Raw genomic sequence first — 26,396 nt, forward strand, 5'->3', positions numbered from 1 at the left:
AATGGCACTGCAATACACGACAAAGAAAATCCTTTATTTATTTTATTAAATATCTATGGAAAAGAATGAAAATTGGTCCAAATTAAGAGGGGGGGAAGGGAAGTGGGTGGGGTGGGGAAGGCAGAATAAAACCAGAGCAATTGCAAACAATTGACTTTTTTTTTTCCTTTTCATGTGTCTTTTTTTAAAAGAAACCTAGTTTTTATTTTTTAAAAAGAGAAGTAAAAGCTTTCCTGGATGCTTTGTACCAAAAAAGAAAAATTAAAAAAAAAAAGAAAATCTGTTAAGCAAATAAATATCCATCCAGAATATGAAGCCTGACTTTTTCTTTTAATTTATTTTTTCTCCTGGGGTGAGAGTTGGGTGGGAAGAAGGCCATGCCAAGCGCCACTCTTCATGGAGGAACAGAGTGCACTGCAGCTCCTCTTTTCGGGGCTCAAACCTGCAAGAGAGGGTGAGGTGCCCTTAAACACAACCCTGAAACCTCAATCCCATGTGGATGCCCTCCAAACCCGCCGAGATAAATACGTGCCCAGTGATTCTTGGCGAGATTTGGGGGTGTTTCCCAGTGGCCATTGGGATTTGCTTAACTTTTACCGGTTTGGGCTGTTCCCAGAGACCTGAAAGCTGGATGGGAGCTGAAGATGCACCAAAGGCAAAAAGGAGAAAAAAAAATGTTCTATCTAGGTTAGGTTTCCTGGTACATGGTGCTTCTCTGGTTTCTCGGGGTAGTTATAGCCTCCCTTAAGTTTATAGGGAGCCCGATAAGCTGCTTTTCATCACATATAATCATCGTGCACCAGTGCAAATGGGCGGTAAAATATTGCAGTTCCAGTGGTAGTAGAGCAGCTCCTGGGCAAAACAGTGCCCAAGCATCCCTAATCCCCCAAATCAGCCAGACACTGCATTGTCTACACAGTCCCGCTGGCATGGCCAAGACCTGTCTCACTGTGGGCTAAGGGACTTGAGTAACGACCTCACCAAGCCCAACCTCCTGCCCCAGACCACTTGGGCTGGAAAAGATTTTCCACCTCAGAAGTGGAGTTGCGGATTTAGGCACTTAAAATTACACGTTCTAAACCAGCTTCTTTTTAAATTTTGCAGTAAGCAAAAAAAAAAATTAATTTTTTTCTCAGAGAGTTTTTCTTCTTGGGATTTTTGTGGTTGGTCAGGAGGGTTTTTGTACAGATGCAAGGCTGGCTGCTTCCTTTGGACATGTACATTATTGCAGGTGGAGAAAGGATGTGTCTGCCTTCCTGTCCCCATCCCGCCACCTGCTGCAGACCTCTGGTTTTCTTTGCTGTAAAAGGTGTCCCTATGAAGGTTGAGGACTGACTTCGTCGAGGCTTCTGGTTGGCACTGCTGGAAATTTTGCCTTTGGGAGCTTTGGTCCCTTTCTGCTCTTCGCTGTGTAAAAATTGTCATGGGGGACATTTAGACATGATTAAAAACCAAGCAAAACTTCAGCTAAATCTCTTGCCTGCATCCCCCAGGCAGCAAAGCAGCGATGCTGGAAGCAGCATAAGGGTGATGATGCTGTTTCCAAGCACAGCTCATCTTTAACCCTCCTTTCTGCCTTATCCTGTTGTGGGTCACCATGGGGCCAGACCAGAGCAGCTCATTTTTTTGGATGCCAGGAGACTGTTCAAAACGTGCCATCCTGCCTTTTGGCTTGGCAAGGACTGCCTTCACTTGCAAGGAGAGACCCAAGCAGCCACAGGGACCTCTGAGCCTGGTCCTGGCCAGTGAGTGGGAGACTAAGTGAAACTGGACCTTTGCTTCAGCTCAAGTTTCTTCTGTTACCTGCAAAGCCTCTTTGCAGGTCGGCAGAGAAATCACGGGCTTAGCTTGGAAATCCCAGACTGCAGGCTTGGATATCCCAAGATGCCATGTTTGCTCAGATGGATGGGCAGAATTGACTCCAATTTTTGTTACGATGCCTCTACATGCAGACACAGCTCTAAGTACTTAGCTGCTGGATCACAGAAGCATGGGAGGCTGCAGCAGCGATTGGCAGTGATCGCTGGGGAGGGACAACTGGCAGGTCTGGGCACCCAACGCACCTCCAAGTCCAGCCCAGATTGTCCAGGGACCTCCACCCGCTGCCCTACTGACATGCAAAGAGGGTGGGGAGGCAAAGGATAATTTCAGCAGAGAAGTCTGAAATGCTGTCTAGTGCCTCAGGAAGGACTGGGAAAGTCACCCCGTTGTCCTAGCCCAGCCCCAGCTCTGGCCCCTGGGTCTCAGTATTATCATGTAGCTCTGCAGGAAGCAAAGGGCAAATGTTTTTTGCATAAAGCATCTCTTCAGAGGGCATTTTCCCAGTATGAAACACACAGGAATACTGGGGAAGAGGGAAGGTGCAACTTGTACAGAAGTGGCCACAGTCTTTGCAAGGTATGTAAATCAGTGTCTCTGGCTTTGTCCGGATAGAGGGAGATACAGGGGAAAAAACCCCGCCAACCAACACATACTTTTCCCTTTTTTCACGCTTCTACATTATTTCTTAGCTTTTTTAATCCAGAAAGTAGCTGAGCTGTTTTCCTAGCTTTCAGTGAGTTGTACTAGTGCCATCAGGACGGACTGAGCCTCCACACTGGTTCCTCTACCTCTGTATCTCATAGCAGCTTCATCCCTTTCATTCTGCCTGCTCTCAAAAGCTCAGTCTTTCAGTGATGTACCTAGCTGCACTAAAGGAAGGGAAGAACTATATTGGTTCTTTTTAAAAATATACCTGATTTCCTTATTGTATGTATTATTGTCCACTGATGTTTTACGTGGCTGTGGGGAGGCCTGGGAAAGGTGTTGATGTATCATGGATTATTTCACTTGCATGCACTCAGCGGTACGCAAGACTCAGATGGTTTCTGCACCTGTTGCACTTCTCATTTGCAATGCAGTACCAATAAAGCAAAGCAGTTACAATAACGTTCTGGCATGTGATATCTTTATTTTTCCCCCACTTTATTTATTTTTTAAAGAGCAGGTAGCTGTAAAACACCCCAAGGCTGGGGTAGCACAGCAATTCCATGGCTCCCAGTGCAGGCGAAGGGGGAACCCCGGTTTGCAAAGACAAAGAGACCCCATGTCCTAGGAGGGGTTCGTCATTGCCACCAAGGGGCTGGGGGTGGCTCTCACCCCCCAGGGCACTGAAGGATGCTCTGGCTGTCAGTGGGCAGCACGCTGCAGCAGACATGACTTCAACCTGCTGGAAAAGCAGGTCCTCGCAGGAATCTTGGCCTGCTTCGCTGCTGCGCTCCCAGCTGTGCATGTCCCGAGGAATGCACTTGCTCATTAAAATCATGTCAGCATTTGCAGAGAGCCCTGTGAGAGCCTCCTTCCCTGGCTTCTCCTTGTATCTGCCAACAGTGGACTGAAAGCTGAGGTTTCCAGCCTGCCAGGCTCTGGCTCAGTGACCAGCAATAGTCTGGAGACAGGAAATTTCTGAATGAGGGTGTTTTTAGTTTGGGCAGAGTGGGAGGTCAAACTTGACGCTCAAAATGGGCCGTTCTGGTCGTAAGCCGGCTGTTTGCAGCTCTAGGTTTGGGTTTCCAGGACAGGCACAGCATCCAGCAGTGATCGGAGGTAAACACCACGGTAGAGCATCCATCTCTGTGTGTGTTCTCCAAAGAGCAACATGGCAAGCAGCATTGGCTGGAAAGCATTAAGCATAGCACCGTTTCGGATGGAAAAAAGACACTGTTCAAATATCTGAGTAATTCACAGGTAGCAGCAGCAGCAGAGACAAGTGCAGAACTTGCATACTGTCACCAGCAATAAAATACCTGCTTCACTTTACAAAATTACTAGAGATAAATTCATCTTGTACTGACTTTTCAAAGCTCTTGCATCTGTTTCATGGACAGGTTTGTGCTTCTTTGTTGGCCAGCTTTAGAAAGAGCATAGCTCACAATTTTAGGACAGTGAGATGAAATAATGCCAACGATTATAATGTAAAGCAAAGTATTTGCATGCTTTTCCATGGGAGAAGTGCTGGGACAATATCTTTGCCTCCCTGTCGTCCCACCAGTTTGTTTAGATGAAGGCCATGCTCCTTCTGTACAAGACCATATCCTTCAGCTGTGTCAAACTCAAAATAACTGATTTAGGAAGGCAGTCAAGACCTGGGTGTCTTGTTATAAAGCTTCTTATTGCAAACAAACATTAAAAGAAAATTTAAATCATTTATTAATAGAGATCTTCCCCCAAAGCACCCCAGTTTCTTGTCTCATTGCTTCTACTGGCAGGTCAAAGGTGTCATATCACTTCTGGTGGCAAGAAACCATCTCCTAATGACCAGACGAAGCCACCCATTATGATATCTGTTCTAATGACAGCCCTATCTTTTGTCTTCTCTCCCTGGATGGAGGAACCATCTCCTTCATTTCACTAACGTGCTAATCCAAGCTCTGCCAGCATTTTGGGTACAATTTTCTTAAGCTCCATGTGAGGAGTACAGGGACCTCTGAGGGTAACCCTCCAACTTCTAGGACAGAGTATCTCCCCATCATTCCCCCTCACTAAAAAAAAATCACCAGGAACAAGAATTTTGGATGCTTGATTTTCCTGTCTCAAGCCAGAAGGGCACACCGATAATGGTAATCTTTGTTTTCTTCACAGCTGGGGCATAGCTGCAAAGGAAGGGAGGCGATTAAGAGAATATTAAGACTTCATCTTCCAAGATGTTGTTGCTTCTGTTCCTCCTCCCTCTCCCCTCCGTTCCTCATGCTTAGCAAAGAAAGCGGCAGGAGTATTATTTCTCAAGGCCTACACTGACGTCAATACGCAGGGTATTTATTTATGAAATTGAATCTAACAGTGGGGGAGAGAGGAGCGGAGGAAGATGGACGCACAGAGCTAGCAGCTGCCAAGTTATAACAGAGCAGCAACCTCCCAATATTTTTCTACCCTCTTTCTGGGGGAGGGGTGCAGTGCCCAGAGCTTCGGAGGCCCAGGGAAAGCAAGACAGAAGAGAGAAACGGATAAGGCAGGCTTAGTATTGAGAGCAGAGGAAAGGTTCGGTAAGGGGAAGACCTAAACAAGGTAAATAGCACCATTTCTGGTGCTGGGATATTCAGGTTCAGTCTTTATGCAGCGAGGGTAAGCACTGCAGACACTTGCCTTCAGGCAGACTCTGACCAGGCTCTAGGAGCCCTTTTCTCTCAACCTCTTTGGTCTTTACACAGAAAAATCAGAGGGCAATTCCAGACCATGAAAGAATTTATCCTTTTGAATCCCCATCCTTGCTCTCTGTTTCAGTCTCAGGCAGCAAAATGGCTCTCTGGGAACCCCAGCACCGAAGCTAACATGAAGATTAAGTTGTCCCCTGCAGTCAATGAGAAACAGTTTTCCAGAGTAGAAATTTTGTCCATTGATGTTACCATGTGCAGAAGCACAGAAAGATGAAACACAGAAAGGGAGAGTAGTTTCTTTTCTTTCCCAAGGAGGATACAAGCCCCAGCGCAGAGCATCCCCAGTGGGGAGGAAAGCCCGAGGAGCCTGAGGAGCACAGATGACCATGACAACATGGTGCCTTCAGCTTCAACTCTGGCAAGTGTTGGGAGAAGATGCCTTTGGGCACTCCTCACCAGCCTGGAAGTCATGCATGGAAATGCGCGCCCTCAGGGATGGAAGTAGAGGAGGACAGTTTTTGCCTTTCCCTCACTAGCAGGTTAGCATAGGGTAGGGCTGGGCAGGGGGAGGAGGGAAAGTGAGCATGGAAATCAAATTCCTCCTCTTTAACCCTCTGGGCTCTTCCAGGCTTGTTGCTCGAAAGCTTTCACTGCACAGCTCCTCTCCTAGCTCAAGGGAAGCCCACTGCATAGCACGACATGCAGCAGAAGGAGCCCTGCATGCCTCCAGGTTTGTTGTTAAAGCCCCTGCCTTTCCCGGGATTCCCCTGCTGACTTCCCATTGCCACGCACAAAGAGGAGGTGATGCCCTGGACGAATCCCTCCCTGCAAAGGCTTGGTTCGTACCCTTGCAAACAGCGTCAAGGTGTCAGCCAGCCCCTAGCTTATTGTTTCTCCAAAATAAGGGAAGAGACATGTTCTGGAGATCTGTTTACAAGTCAGACTATCTCTAGTTATATAATGACACAAGCCTGGCTGCCAGCAAATTGTTGCTCTGAGACGGGGAAGACAATTAGATCGCCTCTCAGGGCAGCGAGCGTGCACAATGCAGGCTTTGTGCCACCCTGCCACCAGCCCCGGCATGTGTGAGTGAGCCTGGCTCACCCGTCATCTTTGGAGGAAGAGGTGGCGGAGGGAAAGGAAAAGCCCCGGGCCATGGAGAGGCAGCGCCAGCACCTCGGTGGGTGTGCCCGCGCCGGGGCGGGCATTGCCGCCAAGGGCTGGGGGGTGCCGGGGATGGAGCCCGTCTGCCAGCACTTTCCTGTCCTGGCATCGAAGGGATGACGGTAAATTGGTCGTCGTGCCACAGGACAGAGACGGCTCTGACCCCTCCACTGAAAATGGGATGGGAAGTTTCAGTGTTTGGCTTCCTGCACTTCCTGGTGCGTTGACGGATTTAGGCTCTCGCTGAAACTCCTGGCACTGCCTGCAGAGTCAGTGGAAAAAATGTGGTATCTAGAGATGGGAAATACCAAACCCGCTCAGAAATGCACTCACTTAAAAGGGAAAGGTGGTTTCCGGGTGAACTTGCATTCCTGTCCTCAATGGATGTGGATGGGAGCAGGGCTTTGGAAAATTCAGAGTCTGGACTGCTGCAATGCAGCCTGTGATGAACGATAGCTGGGTCCCGCTCAGAAACGCACCTGGGCCTCAACGTGCTTCTAGTAGGGTTATCCTGCCAAAACTGCATGCCTGGCCAAGGGGAAAGGACCTGGCACTGCTGTCCCCTCGGCACAGTGGGGCTGGGGCATGCCATGGAGCTGCACGTGAAAAGCATCTCCCAGCTCTCCTATATGCAACAGTGGCCCTGGTTTCAGCAGGCAATGACGCATGGAGAGGAAAGATGGTCTGAAATAAAATACCCAATGCCGTCAACAGCCACAGATTAATTCAGTGAAATTACTCGTTGCTGCAAGGAGTTAGTGAAAGAAAAACACTGGGAAGAGAATGCTGTCTCTGTGATGAATAAGGGTACACATAGCTGCATTTCACAGGGGAAGTGTTGATAAACATCGCTAAACCCTCATGCTTCGGAGGAGCTGAGTGCTGATAGCCCGGGGGGCAGAGGAGACTTCTGCTGTCAGCTTGCTAGGGCACGGCTGCCCACGCTGAGCACTTTTACCTCGTCCCCTGCAGTGTTGCCACTGACTTCATGGGAAGCTGAGTGTTTAAATACACCACTGCTCTGAACCAGTCAGGAGCTTCCTACTTGCCTGGACAAAGGTGCCTTGTAGACTTTTTTCTGTCGAGAGCATGGCAAGCATCCTTATGTTAGTGAGACTGGTTGCAAAAGCTATGTGTAAATCCACACTGCAGATAAACAGGTGCATCCTCTGGTTGCAGAGGTCCCTCAGTGTTCATGAAGCACACCTGCTCTGCATGCCCATCATAGAGTTTACTGGATGTCCAACCCGTCCACGCGGATGTCAGTAAAGCCCTAATGGCAACCATGTACCTGCCTAAGACACAATACTACCCTCAGCCCAGCCCAGCAAAAACAGTTCCTTCTGGAAGTGAGTCATATTTCTTCATCTTTCGAACCACTTCAAGCAATTTGTCTTGCAGACTTTCTGACTACATTTACATAAAATGCATCCTTCCTTTCTTTCTATTCCTGGTTCCATGCATGAGGTTATTTTAGATGGTGTGCTCAGAGGTCACTGTGACACACACACACACACACACACAGAGCAGCGAGCACGCTATGCTTTCGGTAGGTACTCAGCAACATTTATGCAGGTGGCAGGCTTTTGGTTTCCCTGGGCACTTGCAACAAATTTACATGCCAGCACAATGAGAGAAAAGGCTAAGCTGCTGGTCACTGCCAGAAACTCCATGAGTTTGTCTACAAAGTGCAGCTTGTAGGCATGAATAACCTCACAAGACCCCTGGAAGCAAAGCTGGGAGTATGGGTTACTGGCAAAGTTGGGGAGGTGTAAGGGAGTATGGGAGCATGAAGAGGCTTCCAGGAATGGCCTGTGCATGTGTACGGCATGGTTGGGAACTGTTCCTCCCTGGGATTTGAGTGCAAGCTATTATTTATATCCCATAGCTCTGCCAACGCGTGACGCTTGCAGCGTTAGAGCTGGAACTCAAGCTCTGAGCAAGCTGAAGGCTTTCATTCACAACTGCAAGACGCAACAAGACCCTTTGGAGTCTGAGGGCAAGTGAGGCCATACATAAAAATAGCCCAAGTCCTTCACAAGTTCCACCTTACAGCTTAGTTTCCATACCAACTAAAACAGGTATCTTCAGATTGGAAAATAAATGACTGGGAGGTATATGAGAGAGGTTTCTGAGCTTGTGAGTGGCATGGGAGCAGGGATGGGGCAGGCTTTGCTGTCTCTTCCTGTACAAGAGCAGGCAATGTTACATGAAGTTAGTAGGAGCCAGGCTGAAAAACAAACAGAAGGAGATGGCTCTTCATGCAACAGGTAGCAGATCTGTGGGTCTTCTTACCAAAGGATGTTGTGGATATGAGAAGTTTACATGGATTCAAGGAGAGTTCACGGAAGAGAAATCCACTGAGAGTTACTAAATACATAGAAACTGTATCTGGCTCAGGAAGTTCCTGAGCTGAAAATAGTCGGAGGCTGGGAGAGCACTGGGGGGAAGTATTGTATACGTTTGCCCTTGTTCTTACTTCTCCCTAGGCTTCCACTCATGGGCTCTGTTGGGGTCCGGATGTTAGGTTAGACAGACCTTTGGTCTGACCCAGTAGAACTGTTTTTATGTCCTTATGTACCTTCATATTCACGAGGGATGGCTTTATCCTGTTCTTGCATGGTTACTTCCAAAGGGTCACCATCTTCAAGCATCCTCACCCACTCTACGTTCACCGCAGCTCAGGCACTGCACACACCTTTTTCCATGTTGCAGTTGAATGAGCAGCTTAAGATCCTGACAGGTGGTAGACAAATCTGTTGAACAACTTAAGGTTTGCGATGCCTGCCTTATACATCATCCCCAAGTAGTCCATCACTCTCAGGTTTTGATGTTAGCAAATGTTTGGCAATAATATTGATGTCAGCCACTGCTACTCCTCTTGCCTCCTTGTTGTCCCACCTCAGCAAACAAGGTCAAAACTGTTGTGAACCAGCTGTTTGCAGTAAATGATAATTCTGCTCTGGTCACCAGTTTGGCCACTTGGTTCTGAGTTTGGCTATGGAAATTGAGTCCTTATTGGCATCTGTGTTAAAAAATGCTGAAGCTGCTGAGACAGTGCATATATCAGATGAACTGCTTTGGAACTTTATTCATCCTACTTGGGATATGTTTTAAAGGGTTTATTTGTAGCGATAACAGACAGAGCCTTTCTCACCCCTCTCTTCCCTGGAAAATAGTATTTGAAAGATGACTCTGAATAACAACCAAGCAGCCTTGTTAGCCTTCCATTCACATCTTCCCAGCTGCTCCTTTGAGGTCTCCTGTCCTGGGTCTCTCACTATGACTTTGAGAAACTGCTGTAAAGCAAAAGCAATCAGGATGGCAGTGACCCACGAAGGGGAATTAGGAAAAAATTGTCTGGAAAAAAAAGGAGAAAAAAGGTATACCTGGAGCCCATTGATCCTGTTCTCTCTCCCAGACAGTTAAGGGGCAAAGCATGCATGGCTACAACAAGAGCTATCTTCTGAGATAAATACATCAGTTCAAGATTTTGGGGACTTCATAGCAAGCCATCTGTTGTGGAAACAAAACACCTAGCTCTGTCACAGTTCAAAACTCGCTGGGGTTGATGATGTCTGAATATCAACATGTTTGCAGTACTGCAGGGATTACTTGATGCAGAATGATTGCCCTAACTTTGCTATCCCTTTTGTCACACCAACTGTGGATCCCACTGAGGAAGCTTCAAAATTAGCCAAGCGCCACCCAGGGATTTCCAAAAGTGGACTGCTGTCGCGACGGGTGGAGTGGGATTTTTACCTCCGGTGACATTCACATTGTTGATACTCTTTTTACTTTTTGCTGCTGCTCCCATAACGGCAGAAGCTATTCTTAGCCACGGGGAGCCTAATCTTTAAGGAAAAAAAAAAAAAACACCACCCTTCTGTGAGCCATTTCCACAACAATAACTTGTAGCAGGGAGGAAAGAGGGTAAGCCAAAATATGTAGCCCTCTTCACCAAATAAGGACCCTTGTAAAGGCAGCCCCGAGTGCTGCAAGGCTTAGGAAGGACAGGGAGGGCTTTGGAGTGGAAGAGTGAATCAGCACAGCCATCAGGTCACACCCACATGAATAATACCTCTCACTTCCCTTGAATTGTACATTGTGATAAAGACCTAGCTGCCTTTTTCGGTATTCTAGTGTCTGCCCGAGAAGAGTTCAGATGTGAAATTAGGTTTCCTGTACCTTAATAGATTAATTTAGTTTGAACTAAAAATGAGGGCACATGTACTGTTGGGAGCCAAAAGGCCTCAAACGACATATGCCTCCCTTTTAATCCTTTTTCTGTGTGTGCTTTGTGAGTCTAAACATCAATTAAAATGTGTTTTCTCCAAAGTTTCAAGTTTACCACTACAAGCAACCCCTCTGATCGCATGCAAGTGCACGCAAAACCGAAGGTGATGTCCACATTGCCATCTGCTCAGTTTCTTGAGACCCTGTGGAGGCGTTTCTGTACCACTGGAGAAATATTAACTCCTTCTTTTGTTGTCCTTGAAGTTTTCTGTCTTAATAGCTGGGCTTGCCCAGAATACATCAGCTCTCCTGACTTCCCTCTGAGCATGTGAAGGAGAACCCCGTGGCTAGTGTTATCCTTCCAATGTGCCTCATGGCAGGAAAGATGCAGACTCTACATCTTATCTGCTAATGGATATTACAGCATAGATCCTGGGTGAGAACAGGCAAATGAAGCCAGGGACAAAACTGTACTTCCGTTAGGGAATCGCAAAATCCTTGTTGAAATGTTATGTTTTCTTTCAGAGACCTATAACAGGTTTCCCTCTCACAGAGGGGACATGGATGGGAATTTCCATGGTGACTGTGAAGACATCATCTTTATCTGAAGGTAACTCAAGATAAACTTTTCCATGGAAAAGTTTTGCATGAGACCTGGTGAAGGCTGCTAAGCATCTTGGACAGTCCTGACTGAACTTTCTTACACTTTTAAGCTCTGTGCTGCGTAAAGCAGCATTTGCAGTTTTACCATGAGATTAGCTCTGTCCCTTTAGAGTTACAGATATAGGACTGGCAGGAGACTCCTGTGCCCAGTTAAAAATGAACATGTATTACTGCTCACTTCACTCAGAGGACACCAACTTGAGCTTTTAGGACAAGATATAACAAGAAAAAGATGGAAGAAAGCTTGTATAGATAATAGGGTCACTGAGTGCAGAGTGAAGGGACCATGTCAAAATCTTCTTCAGGTCCAGATGCCTTATTGTCTTCCCATCTTAAAAGCAACCAGTTGTAGAAAATTTTAAGTCAATGTTGGTGCCAGCTCTGATTCATGGACAAGAGTCTACAGCATTACGTCTTTCTGGAGTTTCCAAACCTTAAAGGATATAGAAACTGGTATCTATGATAGTCTGACGATACCTTCAAATATCAGAAGGAGTCATAAGGCTTGTCACCAGTTCTTCTGCCATCTCCTTTTTCACCTGTAAATCCCTGCCACATTCAGCAACTCAGTGATATGTTTGGGAGTGGACAGAAGGCTCTTTTCCTGCCAAGTAGAGTCTCAAAATCTTACAAATAAAACATAAAACTTGTTTATCCCACCCACTCTATATTTTTGGAGGTGGCACTGGCTAACCCACTGGTTTTATGGCACAGGTTTTTCTGCACTGGTTCTCTGGTTGCAGTTATAAAAACTTCCATTAAGCCACTCCTGTTACAATCAGCACCACCAGCCACCCCGTATCACCTACTCAAGCAAATGGCAGAGCACCAACTGAGGGTGCATCCCAAGTCTTCTCTCAGGGCCATGTAATACGGTTACATATTGACATTGTCTCCTGAGACGGAGCAAACTCAAACCTAATTTTTAATAAAGTGTTATTTCACACTGTTAAGAAATGCACCTTCCCCAGTGCACTGCCACGCTGTATCAACTTACTGCTTCACCCAATTGCAATAAAAGATAAAAACTCCTAGCTCTTGTGCTGCTTGTGGCTTTTGCTGGCCGTGGTTATCTCCCCTGGCTTCCTTGCCTCTGACCAATATGTTTTTGTGGTCACCCACAGGCTCAGCTGCTAAGCCCACAGGGGCGAGGTCCCTCCACCTCTGGAAGCCCTGAGCAGACCAAGCCCCGGGGCCACCACAGGAGCCCCTGCGTGGTACCACACTCATTGCCACCACCTCCTCCTCCCAGCCGCCTGGAAGGAGCCGAGAGTTTCCAGCTCTCTTGCCCTTCTTCCTTCTTAAAGTGGAATTTCAAGGAACTGTGTCAAGTCAACAGCCTGGGACAAAGACAAAAAAAAAAATCAGGAACACTCTGGAATTTCCTAGTGATGGCTGATAGCAGATGAAAGCCACTGAAGAACAGCATCAATGATTATGATGATTAATGTTTCTTTCCATGTGAATACTACTGAAGGAGGAGAGCTTGTGTGCCTTGAGAGAGCAGCATTCCTTTGTCTTGCTCATCTGCCCCTCACACAGACCTTTCTCTGTTTTTTAAATCCAAAAATGGCTCATAAGAAAATAAGTCCTCCCAGCCTCACAGCTTGTGTCGCTATTCTAAGCCTGTCCTCTGAAGGCTGGTCAAAGTTAAACCGACTATATTTCAGGTCTTTTCCCTCCCCTTTATTCCCCCCTCTGCTAAGGGGACCCCATTTTAATTATTATTTAGGAAAAGACAGCTGCTTCCTGTTTGTATCATTAATTTATTTTGTTTCCTGAAGGGAAGCTTCGGTGAAAAGAATCTGTGGATAGCTGGAACGTCTCACAAAATATCACTGGCTGCACGAGCCAAGGTTAAATACAATAGCTAGGTTTATTTTTAAATGATTATTATTTTTCTAAGTCCATGCCAAAGCAGAGACTAAAATTCTAGCACACATAACTAAGCTTTTACAGTAAATTCTGCCTTTCCTACATAACTCCCCAGAAGGGAGACAGGCATTCTTAGTTACAACAAAAGCTAAAACACCAATTTCCCTCCAACTATTATGAAAACTAAGGCTGAAGGGAGACAAGGTGCGGTTCCCTTTCTCCAGTTTCTCAAAACCTCACACTCTGGTGAATTTGATATGCTGAAATCATGCCTGGCCATCGTGATAGCCTACAATAAGATGAGTGGCTTGGTGGATGAGGAGTGTGCAGTGATGTTGTTTATGCCAATTTTAACAAGGCTTTCAACACTATCTCCCATAACATCCTTACAGACAAACTGATGAAATATGGATGACATAAATGGACTGTGAGGTGGCTTGAAAGCTGGCCGAACTGCCAGGATCAAAGGGTTGTGATCAGTGGCATGAAGCCCGTCTGGATGCCAGTCACTAGTGGTGCACCCCAGGAGCTGATACTGAAGTCAGCACTGTTTAATGTCTTAATTAATAACCTGGATGATGGGACTGAGGACACCCTTGACAAGTTTGCAGGTGATACAAAAATGGGAGGAACGGTTGATAGAGCAGATGGTTGTGGTGCCATTCAGAGCAACTTCAGGAGGCTGGAGGTATGGGTCAACAGGAATGTCACAATGTTTAAAGGGAAATGTGATGTCCTGCATGTGGAAAGGAATAACCTCAGACACCAGTATGAACCAGGAGCTGACCAGCTAGCTGGAAAGCTGCTCCGCAGAAAAGGACCTTAAGGTCCTGGTGCATGACAAGCTGTCCGTGAACCAGCAATATGGCCTCATGGCAAATATGCCAAGAGCATCCTGGGCTCCATTAGGAAGAGCATTGCCAGCAGGTCAAGGGAGATGATCCAACACTGGAGAGCTGGGTTCAGTTCTGGGTGCCCCAGTACAAAACATGGATGTGCTGGAACAAGTCCAGCAAAGAGCCCCAAAGATTATTAAGATATTGCAGCATCTGTCATAGGAGGAGGGGCTGAGAGAGCTGGGACTGCTCAGCCTGGAGAAGAGAAGGCTCAGGGGGGATCTTATCACTATGTATAAATATCTGATGGGGGGAAGGAAAGATGGAGCCAGACTCTTCCCAGTGATGCCCAGTGGCAGGATGAGAGGCCATGGCACAAGCTGAAAGACAGGAAATTCCATTTAAACATAAAAAAATAAGTTGGTTTTTTTTTTAGCTGTCTGGGTGGTTGTAGACTGGCACAGGTTGCCCAGAAAGGTTGTAGAGTCTCAATTCTTGGAGATACTCAAACCCCAACTGGTCACGGTTTTGGACCTGCTCTAGCTGACCCTGCTTCAGCTGGGGAGTTGGAGTATATGATCTCATGAGGTGCCTTCCAACCTCAGCTACTCTGTGATCTTGTGAACCCAAGACTGCGACAAGAGGACCAGGAGCAAATGAGGTACTAAAGCTGTTCCAGACCGGCGGTGAGACACGAGTCATCCCACCGAAGCCATCATTGACTATGCGAGGAGCTGCGAGCTCCACTTCGCATGCAGCCAGGTCTGTTACAGCATTTTTGAAAGCTATTAACACTGTGTGTTTCCAAGCCCTCCACTCAGCCCCTGTTCAACGTCTCACTGTTTTGGCAGCCTTGTCCTTTCCATTCATTTCAGCTGAGAGGCGCCCACCAGCCCCAGCAGCCTCACTGCTGTCCAGTCTTCCTGCTGCAAGGAGTTATTTGGCACCAGCACTATTGACCTTTTCACAAGACCAAAGATTATGGGAGGTTTTATTTATTGCACATGAAGTAACCTCTCGCCCCCTGCCCTGTTTTTCCTGGTTTCCTTTCTTATGTTTGGGTCTCTCCTTCACTAGGGGCTTTCACATGCCAAGTTGCTTTGATGGAAACCACTACTTGAGAAAGAAAAATTGTACAAGCCCTTTCTTCTACTCCCTCTTCCTATACTGAGTATAGCTTAAAATTGAATAATGAGTATTTGTTTCCTTAGAAGAGTATTTAACACTGCAAATTCAGCCATGAGAGGTAGGATATGCTAAGATATACTCCAAAGAATGGGGTTGTAAAGGCTTAATAACAAAGTGGGTGAGGTTTTATATATAGGGAAAGCTACACATTATTCCTTGCACATCCAATGACTAAAATGACTGAAGGTTTGCTGCACCCTTCCCTTGGAAAATAACTTCATCTTGAAGTGAACACTTAGTTTGGCAAAGTTAAAAACTACTGAAAATCAACCATTTAACAAAAGTACCAGATAACTTTTGGTCTAAACTAACATTGCTGACAGCAAGGTGGTGCAGAATTTTCAGCAAAAAGTGATTGCTGCACATGGGCTTGTGTAAAGAAAGAAAGGTAGGGTGAGCAATGTGCTTGATAAGGCATGTCCTACGCCACAGAAATGTGGCACCCTTCAGCTGCACATGATGAGCAGAATGAATGAATGAGTACTGCAACTGCACGCAGAATTAATTTCTGTCACATCCCAGGAAATGGTTCTTTCCCCAGGAAAGAAATAATATTACAATGTGCATTAACGAGCATTCAGTGCGGGCAAGAACCGTTGTTTAAAATTGTGACTGAATTTGAGGTTCGACCCCTGGGGCTAACTGCAACCGATTGAGATGGTTTCCAGCGTTGTCTGCAGCAGGCGCTGGGTCGCGGCTTGTGCCCCACCAGTTAACACATGCAATGCTGCTAAGCCATTTCCCAATAGTGCTGGTGTTGAAGGCTGGGCTCCCACTGCACTGCCGCGGCTGGGTGAGGCAGAGCCCTTGAATTATAAAAGGCTTGAACTTCTTTTTATCCGGGAGATGGGTGGGAGTCTTTTGATGGTACTATTTCCTGCTGGAGGGACAGAATCAAGAAGAAAAACAAAACTTTAACCTCTTCACTCAACTATGAAGAAGAGAGTCTCGCCATTGGGCAAGGTTTATTCTGCTGGGAAGCTTGGGCTATTCCCATCCTGGGTATAACACAAGGTCAACAGCAGCAGTCTCCAGGAATACTCATCTTTCACCCCTCAGACCGTGCCACGGGTAATTAATCACTTGATTGCATAACTTCTTGTAAGACAGGAAAAATAAGCTGCCTTTGCCAGCTTTTTGGACAAGTTATTTCACATACATTTGAACTTTCTTCCAGTACTTGCTGGGTTTTGATTGCAATTAATGAATTGCATCTAAACCCTTTCCCAGCCGCAGAGGAGCCAAACAGCATGGAGGTGCACGATGTCCCAACGCAACACTGGGGAGTGGGTCACTGTGCTGTTTTGGGGAGGATGCCTCCAGCCTCCCAATGGCATCCAACATCCAACAGAGCAGCTCAGCCCAGGGGGCATAGCAGACCACCGCGTTACCCTATGTTTTACATCTATATGTAACTGAAAGCAGGATCTGGCCAAGTTGCTGTTGACTCCAGAGAGCTGGAACTTGCTTAAGAGAAAGGAAATCCTGGAGTTTAATCCTAGAAAGTGAAGTTTTGTTTTGCTATGATCACCTGGGACGTACTGCTGTGATGGGCCCAGCTGCAGGAGACCTTCAGGCCCTGGAGATCACATAAAGCTACAAGGGGTGTTGAGCCAAGTGCATTGCTGGAGTGGCTGAGTATCAGCTAACCCCATCTCCCCAACATGCTGCAGGACTCGCTCTTCCTTTCTACAGCTTTATTAGATGGCAGTTCAAAAGCAAGATTTTCTTTAAAAACATTTTATATCATATGGTAATTAAATGGGAAGCAACGCCCAGAAGCTACCTCATGCCTTGTGCTCGTGGACACCAACCAGCCCACTTCCAACACCGAGTCTCCAGCTTTGGCTGGAGGAGAAGGCATCCCTGTGTGCCTCAACACTGGTGCACCCTTCAGCAGCCCTGAGCATCTCACCACCTCACTTCTGCCTCCCAAAGCAGGTGGTGGCCATCCTTTGGCTCTTTGGATTGTCCCAGCTAAATATTCAGTGAAGCTTCACCCTCACCTTTGAGTGGCTCAGACCACTTTCTCCCTGTTCAGCCTGAGGCTAGTGGTGATACAAAGGGGCTAAACCATGGAAGAAGTAAAGAGTTAAGTGTCCTCCTGAGTCCTAAAGTGGAGAGCCCTTGGTGACGCACTGAGAGGGAAGCTGAAAAAAATTTAGTGGCCACAAGAATCAGAACTGGACCGCGCAGATGGATGAAAGCACTATTCTTTAGCAGCTCCTGGAAAAGCAGTCAGGAAGCTTGGTTTGAAAGTGTTCCTGTGAAGATCACTTTATCCTTTGGCTCAAGGTAGCTCTTTGGTAAAACTGAGAGAAACAGTTCCCTGTATTAAGTGTTTTGAGATCCTTGCAGGAAAGATGCTAACAAAGTTGCTTAGCTATTAAGGGTTACTGCATGTTACAGGTGTTATGGGTGACACATGGGGAACCAGCATGGTGAAATGCAGTTTTCTAAAGCCACAATGAGCGGGGATAAGAGAGCAGAGCAGAAATCCCATGAACACGCAGGCATGCTGCACCCACTGCTGTACAGGGTTGTGCTTGCACCTTGTCTGCTTAACCTAAGGCTTCTTGGTGCCCCCTCACCCCAACCTCATTGCCCCTAAACGTCTCTGGAAAGAAGGAGACAGAGAGCAGCTCCTCACCTGTCCAGGGCGCTGGAGACCTCCAAGAAACACCCTACGCCTTTTTAGCTGGTTGCTCTGGCTTATGCTTCACGGAGGAAAACCATCTATCAAGTGAGCTGTGATGAGAGCTCTGACATCTTCCCAGCCATGCACATTAACATGTGCTCCTCACCATGCAATGTGTGGCCACAAGTGGCTCACACTCCATCTGGCCATAGTTAAAGGGCTATCAAGAATAGGCCATCCACATGCATTTCCTCCAAATCTGGTATTGCACCAATGTAATGACATGACGCTGCTGAAATACAGACAAATTAAAACCAAGACCAGGCGCAGCTATTCCCCAGGTACCATTCATATGAATAAACAAGATAAAGCCTGGGAAGAAAAGCACAGGAAATGGTTCTATTTACAGCTTGATCACACATCTTCCAAAAGCAACTGAGCCAGCTGGACAACTTACTATCTTCAACCACTCTCCTGCTGCAGGATGCTGTCCCTCCAGATTGGTTGGCAATGAACTGAAAGTAGCTTAGAAAGCAACCGCCCAGGCAGTTCAGACAGCATATCAAAAAAGATAATAAGTTCCAACAGAGGATGGTGAGATGCAGGTAAGGACAGAATAGAGGGGCTGATGCCTTCAGCCAAAAGGCAAGTAACACAGCAGGCAACTAGGTGATTTTGAGGCAGCAGAAGAAGAACCAGTAGGAACCAGTTCACCTGAATATCTCATGGCTCATGGACCATGAAGCATTCCAGTTTCCATCTGTGGAAACCCTGCTGCCAGCTCAGTTTCCTGGAAGGAGAATCTGCTTAAACCAAGGTTTAGCTACTCCCATGACAGGCAATGCAGAACCAGCTTAGGACAGAACTTAGGCGGCTCAAAGCAACTATAAAACTTCTCAAGAAATAATATTTCATGTTCACTTGATCAGTGCAAGAAAGCTTTACCCATCCTCTTCCTCGCTTTCTCTACAACTAATGGAGGAGAATGAAAGAGGAACAGCATAGTCTAATCAGCTGGGGGATCGCCTTATCATAACCAGCTACAGAGGCTTTGGGACAATAATATGCAATAGATGGGTGCAAATCAGCTAAGCTACATTAAAAATAAAGTCATTTTCAGCAGACTGAATCAGGAGACAGCCATTTCAGTTCACACAGTTACAGCACTTGCACTTGGAGCATCCAAGCTGAGCAAGCCAAGGATTGTGTTTTCCTGAGCAAAATTAAAATAGACAGCTGAAGGTGTGGTTGCTGGTCACTGCTGAGTGGCACCCTTACCTTGACTTTTGACCAGTGGTGAACAAAGGTGGCTTTCAGCAAGGTGTCCACCAGCACCAAGTCCCTGTGCCTCTTCTCCAAGAGCCTGAATGTCAAAGTCCCATGATCTAGGTTTGAAGGAATTGCCTTGCTAATGTCAGGAACTATTATTTTTTTTTCCTAGCTGATTGCAAACCAAACGTTCCATTTTGATAAAGTAAAGGTTAAATAACCCTGGATTTTGTAATGTACACACTTGTGAGAGTGTGTGGACATGTGAATGTAGGCAGGAATTGTTGAGGACAGCATAATTAGGAAAGCTTCAGGTTGCATAATGTCTGGAGCCTGTGAGTTAATATGGGACTGCTGCTGCCGCATGCATTACAAATTTTCCTGAGCAACTTTGTAAAGCATTGGTGGGGTAGAGGAAGATTTTGCTTTTCTTATTTACAGAACAGTTTAGCCAATGAGGCAACTGAATTAGTGGCTTTGGTCGGACACCCACTGCCCATAGCAGTGTCCCAGAAATAAAAATATCTCTGAAGTCCATTTTGGAAGTGAGAAGAGAGAGCTGTGAGTGCACTGTAATGCTTGTGTCTGAAGATGCTGACATCTTCACAATTCTGTGAAGTTAGCAATACAATGCTGACTTTACTGATTGTTTTTTCTTCACTCCCCTCTCCCCTCCAAGATGGTTGCAAAGAAATTCCAAACTCCTTAGGTTATTATTGTCTAAATGCCTGCCAAACATTTTCATTGCTACCTGTTTACTAGGGAATGGAGAAGAAATATCTCAAGATTATTTCCAACTCAGACAACATGAAGTTGGATATCCCCTATAGAGGACGCTGTTTTAGTTGGGCCTTCAGATTGTATTTACGTTCTACTCTTATTTGTTTGCTTTGTTTGAGCTTCTAACAAGTATTTTTCCCATTCCTACTAGAATTTTGCTGTTTGTATGAAGGTTTTGACACAGAAACTAGGAAGGATGTGAAGACTTATCAGTAACCTGCTAGTACTAGACTGCATGGCATTATAAGGCTTTTCCTCTCCCATGGTTTGCACAGAAGTGGAGAAGGGTCTTACATGGCTGGGCAGTGAAGACTTCAAGAAAGTGAATGTCCCCATCAAACCAACATGCACATCATTTAAAAGAGCAAAATAAATAGTTCCTTGAGCAAGACCTTCAAGGGTGTTACTATACAAGCAAAGGGGTGTTTGGGTCATGATTGTCACTGCTAGCTTCCTTTCTTCAGGCAAAACTTATTGCTAGCAATGGAATTCATGAAGGTAGAAGAGGCTTTCCAGGAACACATATAACTTTCCAGGGATACCCATTAATTATCTTACCTCCTATATATTCTAGGCCAAACAGTTGAAAATAATAAAAAATAAACCCTCAGCGAACTTTGCTCAGAATGAGCCAGTTGCTGCGAAGACGTCAATGCACTGGGTTGAATGGGTGTGCTGTGAATTTGGGTTCAGTAACCAAGAAGAATCGATATTTTGGTTGGGAAATATTCAAGTTGCTGCTTTGGTTGGAAACACTAGACATCCAGTTTTTCTGCTAGGTGCCATTAACCCTCTCACCCTCCACACCCCAGTCTATGCCCATTTGAACTGGAGGTCCAGTATGCAAGTTGGATGGGGCACAGCTGTGCAACAACATGGTGGGTTGGCCAGGGTGGAGAGTCCTCTGCTAGCTTGGCCATGTGGTCACCATTTGGGTGTCTCGGGGTCTTTAAGTGACTCCACTGGTTTTGGTGGCATGGTATTCTGCAAAAGAAAATGTATTTAGCCCACCAACCTGACCTTTACAGAGCAGCTGCTTCCTGCCTCCACTCCTGGCTGCTCACTAATGGGCTCTGAAATGTAAAAAAAAAACCCCTGTCTCTTGGCCCAGAGCTTTGGGTATTCATAAGACAAGGTCATAAAATTGTTGCGATGTCAATCAAGGGGAGTCTAGGATCTAACCATAACCTTGGCACTGTGCTCCCTCTGTAATGTCCCCCACCACTCCAGGGTGCGGTGCCTTTGCTTCCAGCCCTTTGCGTGCCAGGAAAAACGGAGGCAAGAAGAGTAAAAATAGGCATTAAACATAGGACAATTGTTGCCATTGCATGATAGCAACCTCGCCTCCCTGCTGCTGCGGAGATGGCACATGGAGGAGACTTGGGCTGTCCCACAGCCTTTCTTGGATCACTTCATAGGTGGCTATATTTTCTGTGGAGTGATACACATGCTTTTTCAAGGAGAGAGTTTTTGTTTGCCAAAATGCTTCTGGAGCCTGTGCAAACCTTCCTGTCAACCCAAGTGCTCACATACATGCTCACATTGCTATTCATACCACCTTGCAGTCAACACAGCTCCTGTAGCACCAAGGAGAGCTTGGTGTGCCAGGCTTTCAAACATGAAACCCATCATGAGCGGCTTGTCTGCCAGCAATTCATCTTTGACAAAAACGTCCATAGGTTGTCCTATGTAGTCATTCATCCTGTCATCCTCTGGCTATCAGACCACAATCAATGTATCTGCAACCACACATGAAAAAAAAGAAGCTTTTAGTTCTTTTTGGCACCCACAAATTGCTGAAAAGTGACCAGCAAAAGAAGAAAACAACTCCACTTGGCCAGTAATTTTTTTTTTTTTTCTTTTTACAAACCATGTGTTAAAAATGCTTTCCTGCCCAAGGAGACTCCATACAAGGCAAAAGTAAGGCTAAGTTACAACTTCTTAAAAATAGGACATAGCGGTTTATAATTCCTTCCCTCCCCCCATTACTGTGCAGAGCCACCCCACCCACATGAAACTGCCATCTGACTCACTCCTGTGTCTCGCTTGGAGAGAAAGGCTTCCCACCAATGGGGGCACCTGGTCAAGAACATCACATTCAGGGTGGTGTTGCCTCTTTACACTTCAAATCATTTTAAATAACTTTATATCTATGACTACAGGGACCTTCGCATAGACATAAGCATTACCAATGGAAGAGACATGTTGTCATATCCTTGCAGTAAGTAAAGAGATCAGATCTTCTGGAAAATTAGTCTTCTTGGGCCAAGCTGACTCAATGGCTTGGACAATAAGACATCTCTTCTGTATCAGTTCATTTGCAGTGTTACGCTCCTCAGGCAGCGAGTTACCCTCTGCTATTCTGGGAACACACATTTGACCTCTGTTACAAGGGTTTATTGTCAATATGTGTCCACTGGGAGCCTCAGCAACTTCTCCCATTGTCTATTGTCTTATAAACAGGCTTATAAAAGCACTGCAGGAAAGCCAATAATGCACCAAAGTGGAAATTGCTGGTAACTCAAAAACTGAACTTTCAACTTCTACATCTTGCAGTGGTAGGAGAGGTGAGGCAAGGAGGAGGAACACGCAGCTTGCTCTCCTTGGTGCCCCTATGCCTTCACATGTAGCTGTGTTGGGATGCAGAGCTGTCATGCTGCTGCAAGCTTGCTCGGTGCATGGTGAGGAGGAGTCCACTGACACCAAAAGCACTGTGTGAACTGGGGTTACTGCTCTCCCATGGCTTCAAGGGGTAAAACTTAAAAAAGAGAGAAAAGCTGGTGGCAAAGAAACTTTGCTGGCTGACCCTAAAGCAAAGTGTAATTTCTTCTTTACCAAAACTCCCAGTTTGTGGTTGGGCTATTGTAGTAAGCACAGAAAAGCTGGGTTTTTACAGTTAACAACACTGAAGTTACTCAGCTTAATGCATGAATGAAACAAACCCTTGGGAGCATGTTCACCCAAGGGAAGGCAGCATCCTTAGGAAATATCCCAGTGAGATCAGTTTAGTCATCTTCTGTTTCATAACATTCAACCTCCAAATTGTGATGTGCAGAGGCAGAATCCCCTCTGATTTTTGAGATGGTCCCACCACTTCCAATTTGCTGCTGTGGCCAGGCAAAGACATTTGTAGGCATTTTTGGGAAAGAGAGCCAAGTTCTTCCCCACACAGAGCAGAGCAGCATCCGGCACCCAAGCAACAGGCAGGGACGAGCCAGCAGCTAACTGTTTTTCCTCGGCCACCAGACCTGACAGAGGGGGCAGGAAAGGAGAAAATGGGACAACCAAAGACATCGGCATTGCTGCCAGAGGCATCCTATCCCCTCTGGTGGCAGGGAAGGGGACACTGCATCCCTCGACAGCCATCGGTAGGTTCCAGGGCTAACCAGACACCAGCTAGTGGGACATGCTGCGCTGTCAACCCGTAATGCTCAGCCAGAGCAAGGGGAAGCCATCAGTGTGACCAGGGCTACACAAGCATGAAAAGAGCAGAATAAAAAAAAAAAAATCACTTAACAAAGAGGAAAACAGAGAGGAAACCCTAAAGAGACAGGCAAGCCCCTGTGGACTCCACTGGCCATCTCTCCTGCATCTCTTCTCACATGCCACCAAGGATGGTGAGGTCAAGGAAGAGTTTTGAGCCTCTTTTTGTATTTTTAATGCACCTGGTGCTCTCCTGCCCTTGGTGAAACCTTTGCCTTCCTCTGAGTGCTGTTAATGCTGACACAACATCCGATGCTGCAGTAAGCACCCTCACTGGGTCCGCCCCTGAACCGGGCCTAGTGGCGCCATGGTTTGGGAGAGCAGGACTGGGGTGCAGCCCTGGGTAGCTCTCCCGCCTACACTGTGCCCTCTCCACTGTCCCTGAGCTGTTTACTGCCCATGGTCATGCCTCTCACCAGGAAAGCAAAGGTTCCCATCCCAACAGGGACCATTTAAAAGTTGCTCAAGAGCCTGCAATGGTTATGTTGCCTTGCTCTCTGAAGGCAAAGCAGTTTTAGCTGGAAAAGAAAGAAAAACACCCGACAGCAGCAGCAACAACAAATAAAGAACAACCCATGGTGTTTGTTTACAAGAGCATATTCATTGGTGTCTGGAGGGTTGACTCAGTCTAAAATGAAAAGGGGTGGCACCAAGCAAGCTGTGCTGATAAACAAGTCCACCTCCCATTGTGGGGTGGTCTGAGAGCTGGCTTTCCTCATCTCACCAGGCAGCCCCAGACTCCTCCTTCAACGGACCCTTCCCACCCATGAAACCCTGGGGAAGCATGGCTTTGGGGTACTGATGGGTGAGCAGCTTCCACCCTTCACCATGCAGCCCCCACAGGGTGGAGAAGGGTCTTGGCGTGAAGCACTGGGTTGGTGTCTGCTTGGGCATTCCCATGGAGGAAACAGGGGGCTTCACACCCCGTCTGCTTTGCTTTGCAGGGCTGTGCCCCTCCTTGGTGCCTTGCATGCCTGACTGCGTGAAGGAGACCTAAGCTAAGCTTGCTTGGCATGGAGCAGAGCAGAAACTCCCACGAAGCATGCCAGACCTCATCCGACTCTGTTTGTAGCCATTTCACCAACCACAACCGTACAGGCAAGACAGAAAGGTTGTGCTTCGGCTGCTCCTGGTGCTTTAAGGCATCATCACATTGTGCAGTGATCAAAGGGACACGGAAATACTGTCAGGACGTGCTAAGATGGGTACAGCATATGTATAAGGAAGGCTAAATAAAAGCATTTGAGGGCTCTTGAAGTCTCAGAAATAGCATCTGTGATTGACTGTCCATCCCAACATACAGTTATACTCAAGTACAACTCACCCAGCCAATGTACAATTACTTCTACATTCAAAACACATCCGAAAGATTAACACCAGGCACTGTCTAAAGTGCCTCTTTTAGCTGTGATTAATATCTGAATTTTGGAGTTACTAATGACCTGTTATTTACCTGTCAAAATACTATGTTGCTTCTCAAAAGCAGGGTCAACTTCCTTAAATTGGGGCAAATGCAGATTTGCCTTAAGCAGTGAAAAGAAACACTTTTAAAATTGCAGAGTTGTAATGTTGCAAAAAAAAAATCCCATAAAAGGATAGAATTTCTAGAGCCATCAGTATTTTCACACCTCACTGTACCTACAAAGAGAGAGGAATCCATTTTCTCCCTAAGTCTGGGCAGCGGGAGTGTACCTTGCTGATATGCCTTCCTCTAGAAAAATGTCTTCTTCACATCCAGCCCAACAGAATCTATGTCCATGTCATGACACGGGTGACGAGGAGGGGTATGGGCTTTTGGAGGGGAGATATTGCCTGGCTTCAGGACTACTCCCATCTTCATGACCACCATATCACTCTCTGGTAAGTGGGTATCCAGCTTTGGTCCTACAACTGCATTATTCAGCCGATCCTCTCTCATCTCTGATTTCACTTCTCCTTAAAACTGCTTTGCTATTAAACCATGGAAGTAAAGCAGCCGTTTGGACCCTAAAACTTAAAAACCTCAAGAGTCACAAATCTTCCATTTATGCCTTTCTTATGTGGTCCAGACACATTTTTTAGGCTTGTAGCATCGTCTGAACCCTGTTTTCCTTTATTTTGCCTCTGAAATTGGCACTGAAGTCTGTTTGCACTATGTAATCAAAAGGTATATTTGTCACCACAGCACTACATCTCGCATGGAAAATGGTCTCTCTCATTTCTTCCCCCTGTAATTCTCGGAGTGGCTTGGCACTGTCAGGGACAGGTGCTTAAGAAATGCTGATATATGGCAATTTTATATTATTGCATGAAGCTGAAATTTGTTTGCAATACTGATATAACAGAGGACTACTGCTGTGCTTCAACTAAACCTTGGATTTATTAACAGCACGCAGGCTGGGAACGTGAATGGCTGGCAAACCTGCATCCTCTAGCATCTGTAGAAAGACATTATGAATTAAAAACCCCTTATTCCATTAAGAAATGATTTCAGAAATCCAGAGCACAAGTGGCAACTGCTGGTTGGCTATCGGTGACGTCAGACACATGTCAATAATATTACTTAATGGGTTTTCCTGGTCTTTATTCATAAGTTCCATTTCATGCAGCCGTTGCCCTGAAGGGTAATTATTACACTTTTTGGGTGATTTTGCTCTTTTGGCCTTTGGCCTCATGCCTCAGAAAACCACCCAGGGTATCCAATCTCATAGAAAGGCTTTGTGGCCAGTTGTGCTTTCTGGAGTAAGTTGGTTTTTTTTTTTCCCCTCCTAACTTAAATCATGTAAATGTTTCAAAATATCCTTGGTTTCCATCGGTCCTACGATGTCATTGCCCACCCCAATGAAAAGCTACGCCCTGCGTCTCTGGCCAGCTGAGGAAAACAGCACCGGTAGGATGCTCATTTTTCTTGGAGAGGAATAACAGATACGAGAGCATGTTTTATGCGAAAGGACGTTTTGGAGCGACTGTTTTACTTAACATTGCATATTTACACAGTTCTAGTGTCTTCAAACATATGACACAGTTAGGAGCCTGAGAGTTGATATTTTCCTGTTTTAATACATGTCAGTATATATTTGGGGTTTTTTATTGAAGTTGAGTGATAAGACTCTTTACCCGTGCACTTTCAGTTTGCTTCAAATTTGAAGTTGA

General features: G+C 46.2%; 1 protein-coding gene across 2 annotated transcripts in view; it reads right to left on the bottom strand.

The window, feature by feature from the left end:
• Nucleotides 1-23: 23 nt before the first annotated feature.
• The window catches only part of LOC140653512 (uncharacterized), a 215,730-nt gene continuing 189,357 nt past the window's right edge, over nt 24-26,396 (bottom strand). The window contains exon 3 of one of the 2 annotated variants that reach the window (XR_012043144.1): nt 24-442. The gene's annotated coding sequence lies outside the window, so the exon portion shown is untranslated. The remainder of the gene's footprint in view (nt 443-26,396) is intronic. The other variant, XR_012043140.1, reaches the window with a different exon arrangement.

This window comes from Ciconia boyciana, chromosome 6 (genome assembly GCF_034638445.1).
Source record: "Ciconia boyciana chromosome 6, ASM3463844v1, whole genome shotgun sequence".
NCBI classification, from domain to species: domain Eukaryota; kingdom Metazoa; phylum Chordata; class Aves; order Ciconiiformes; family Ciconiidae; genus Ciconia; species Ciconia boyciana.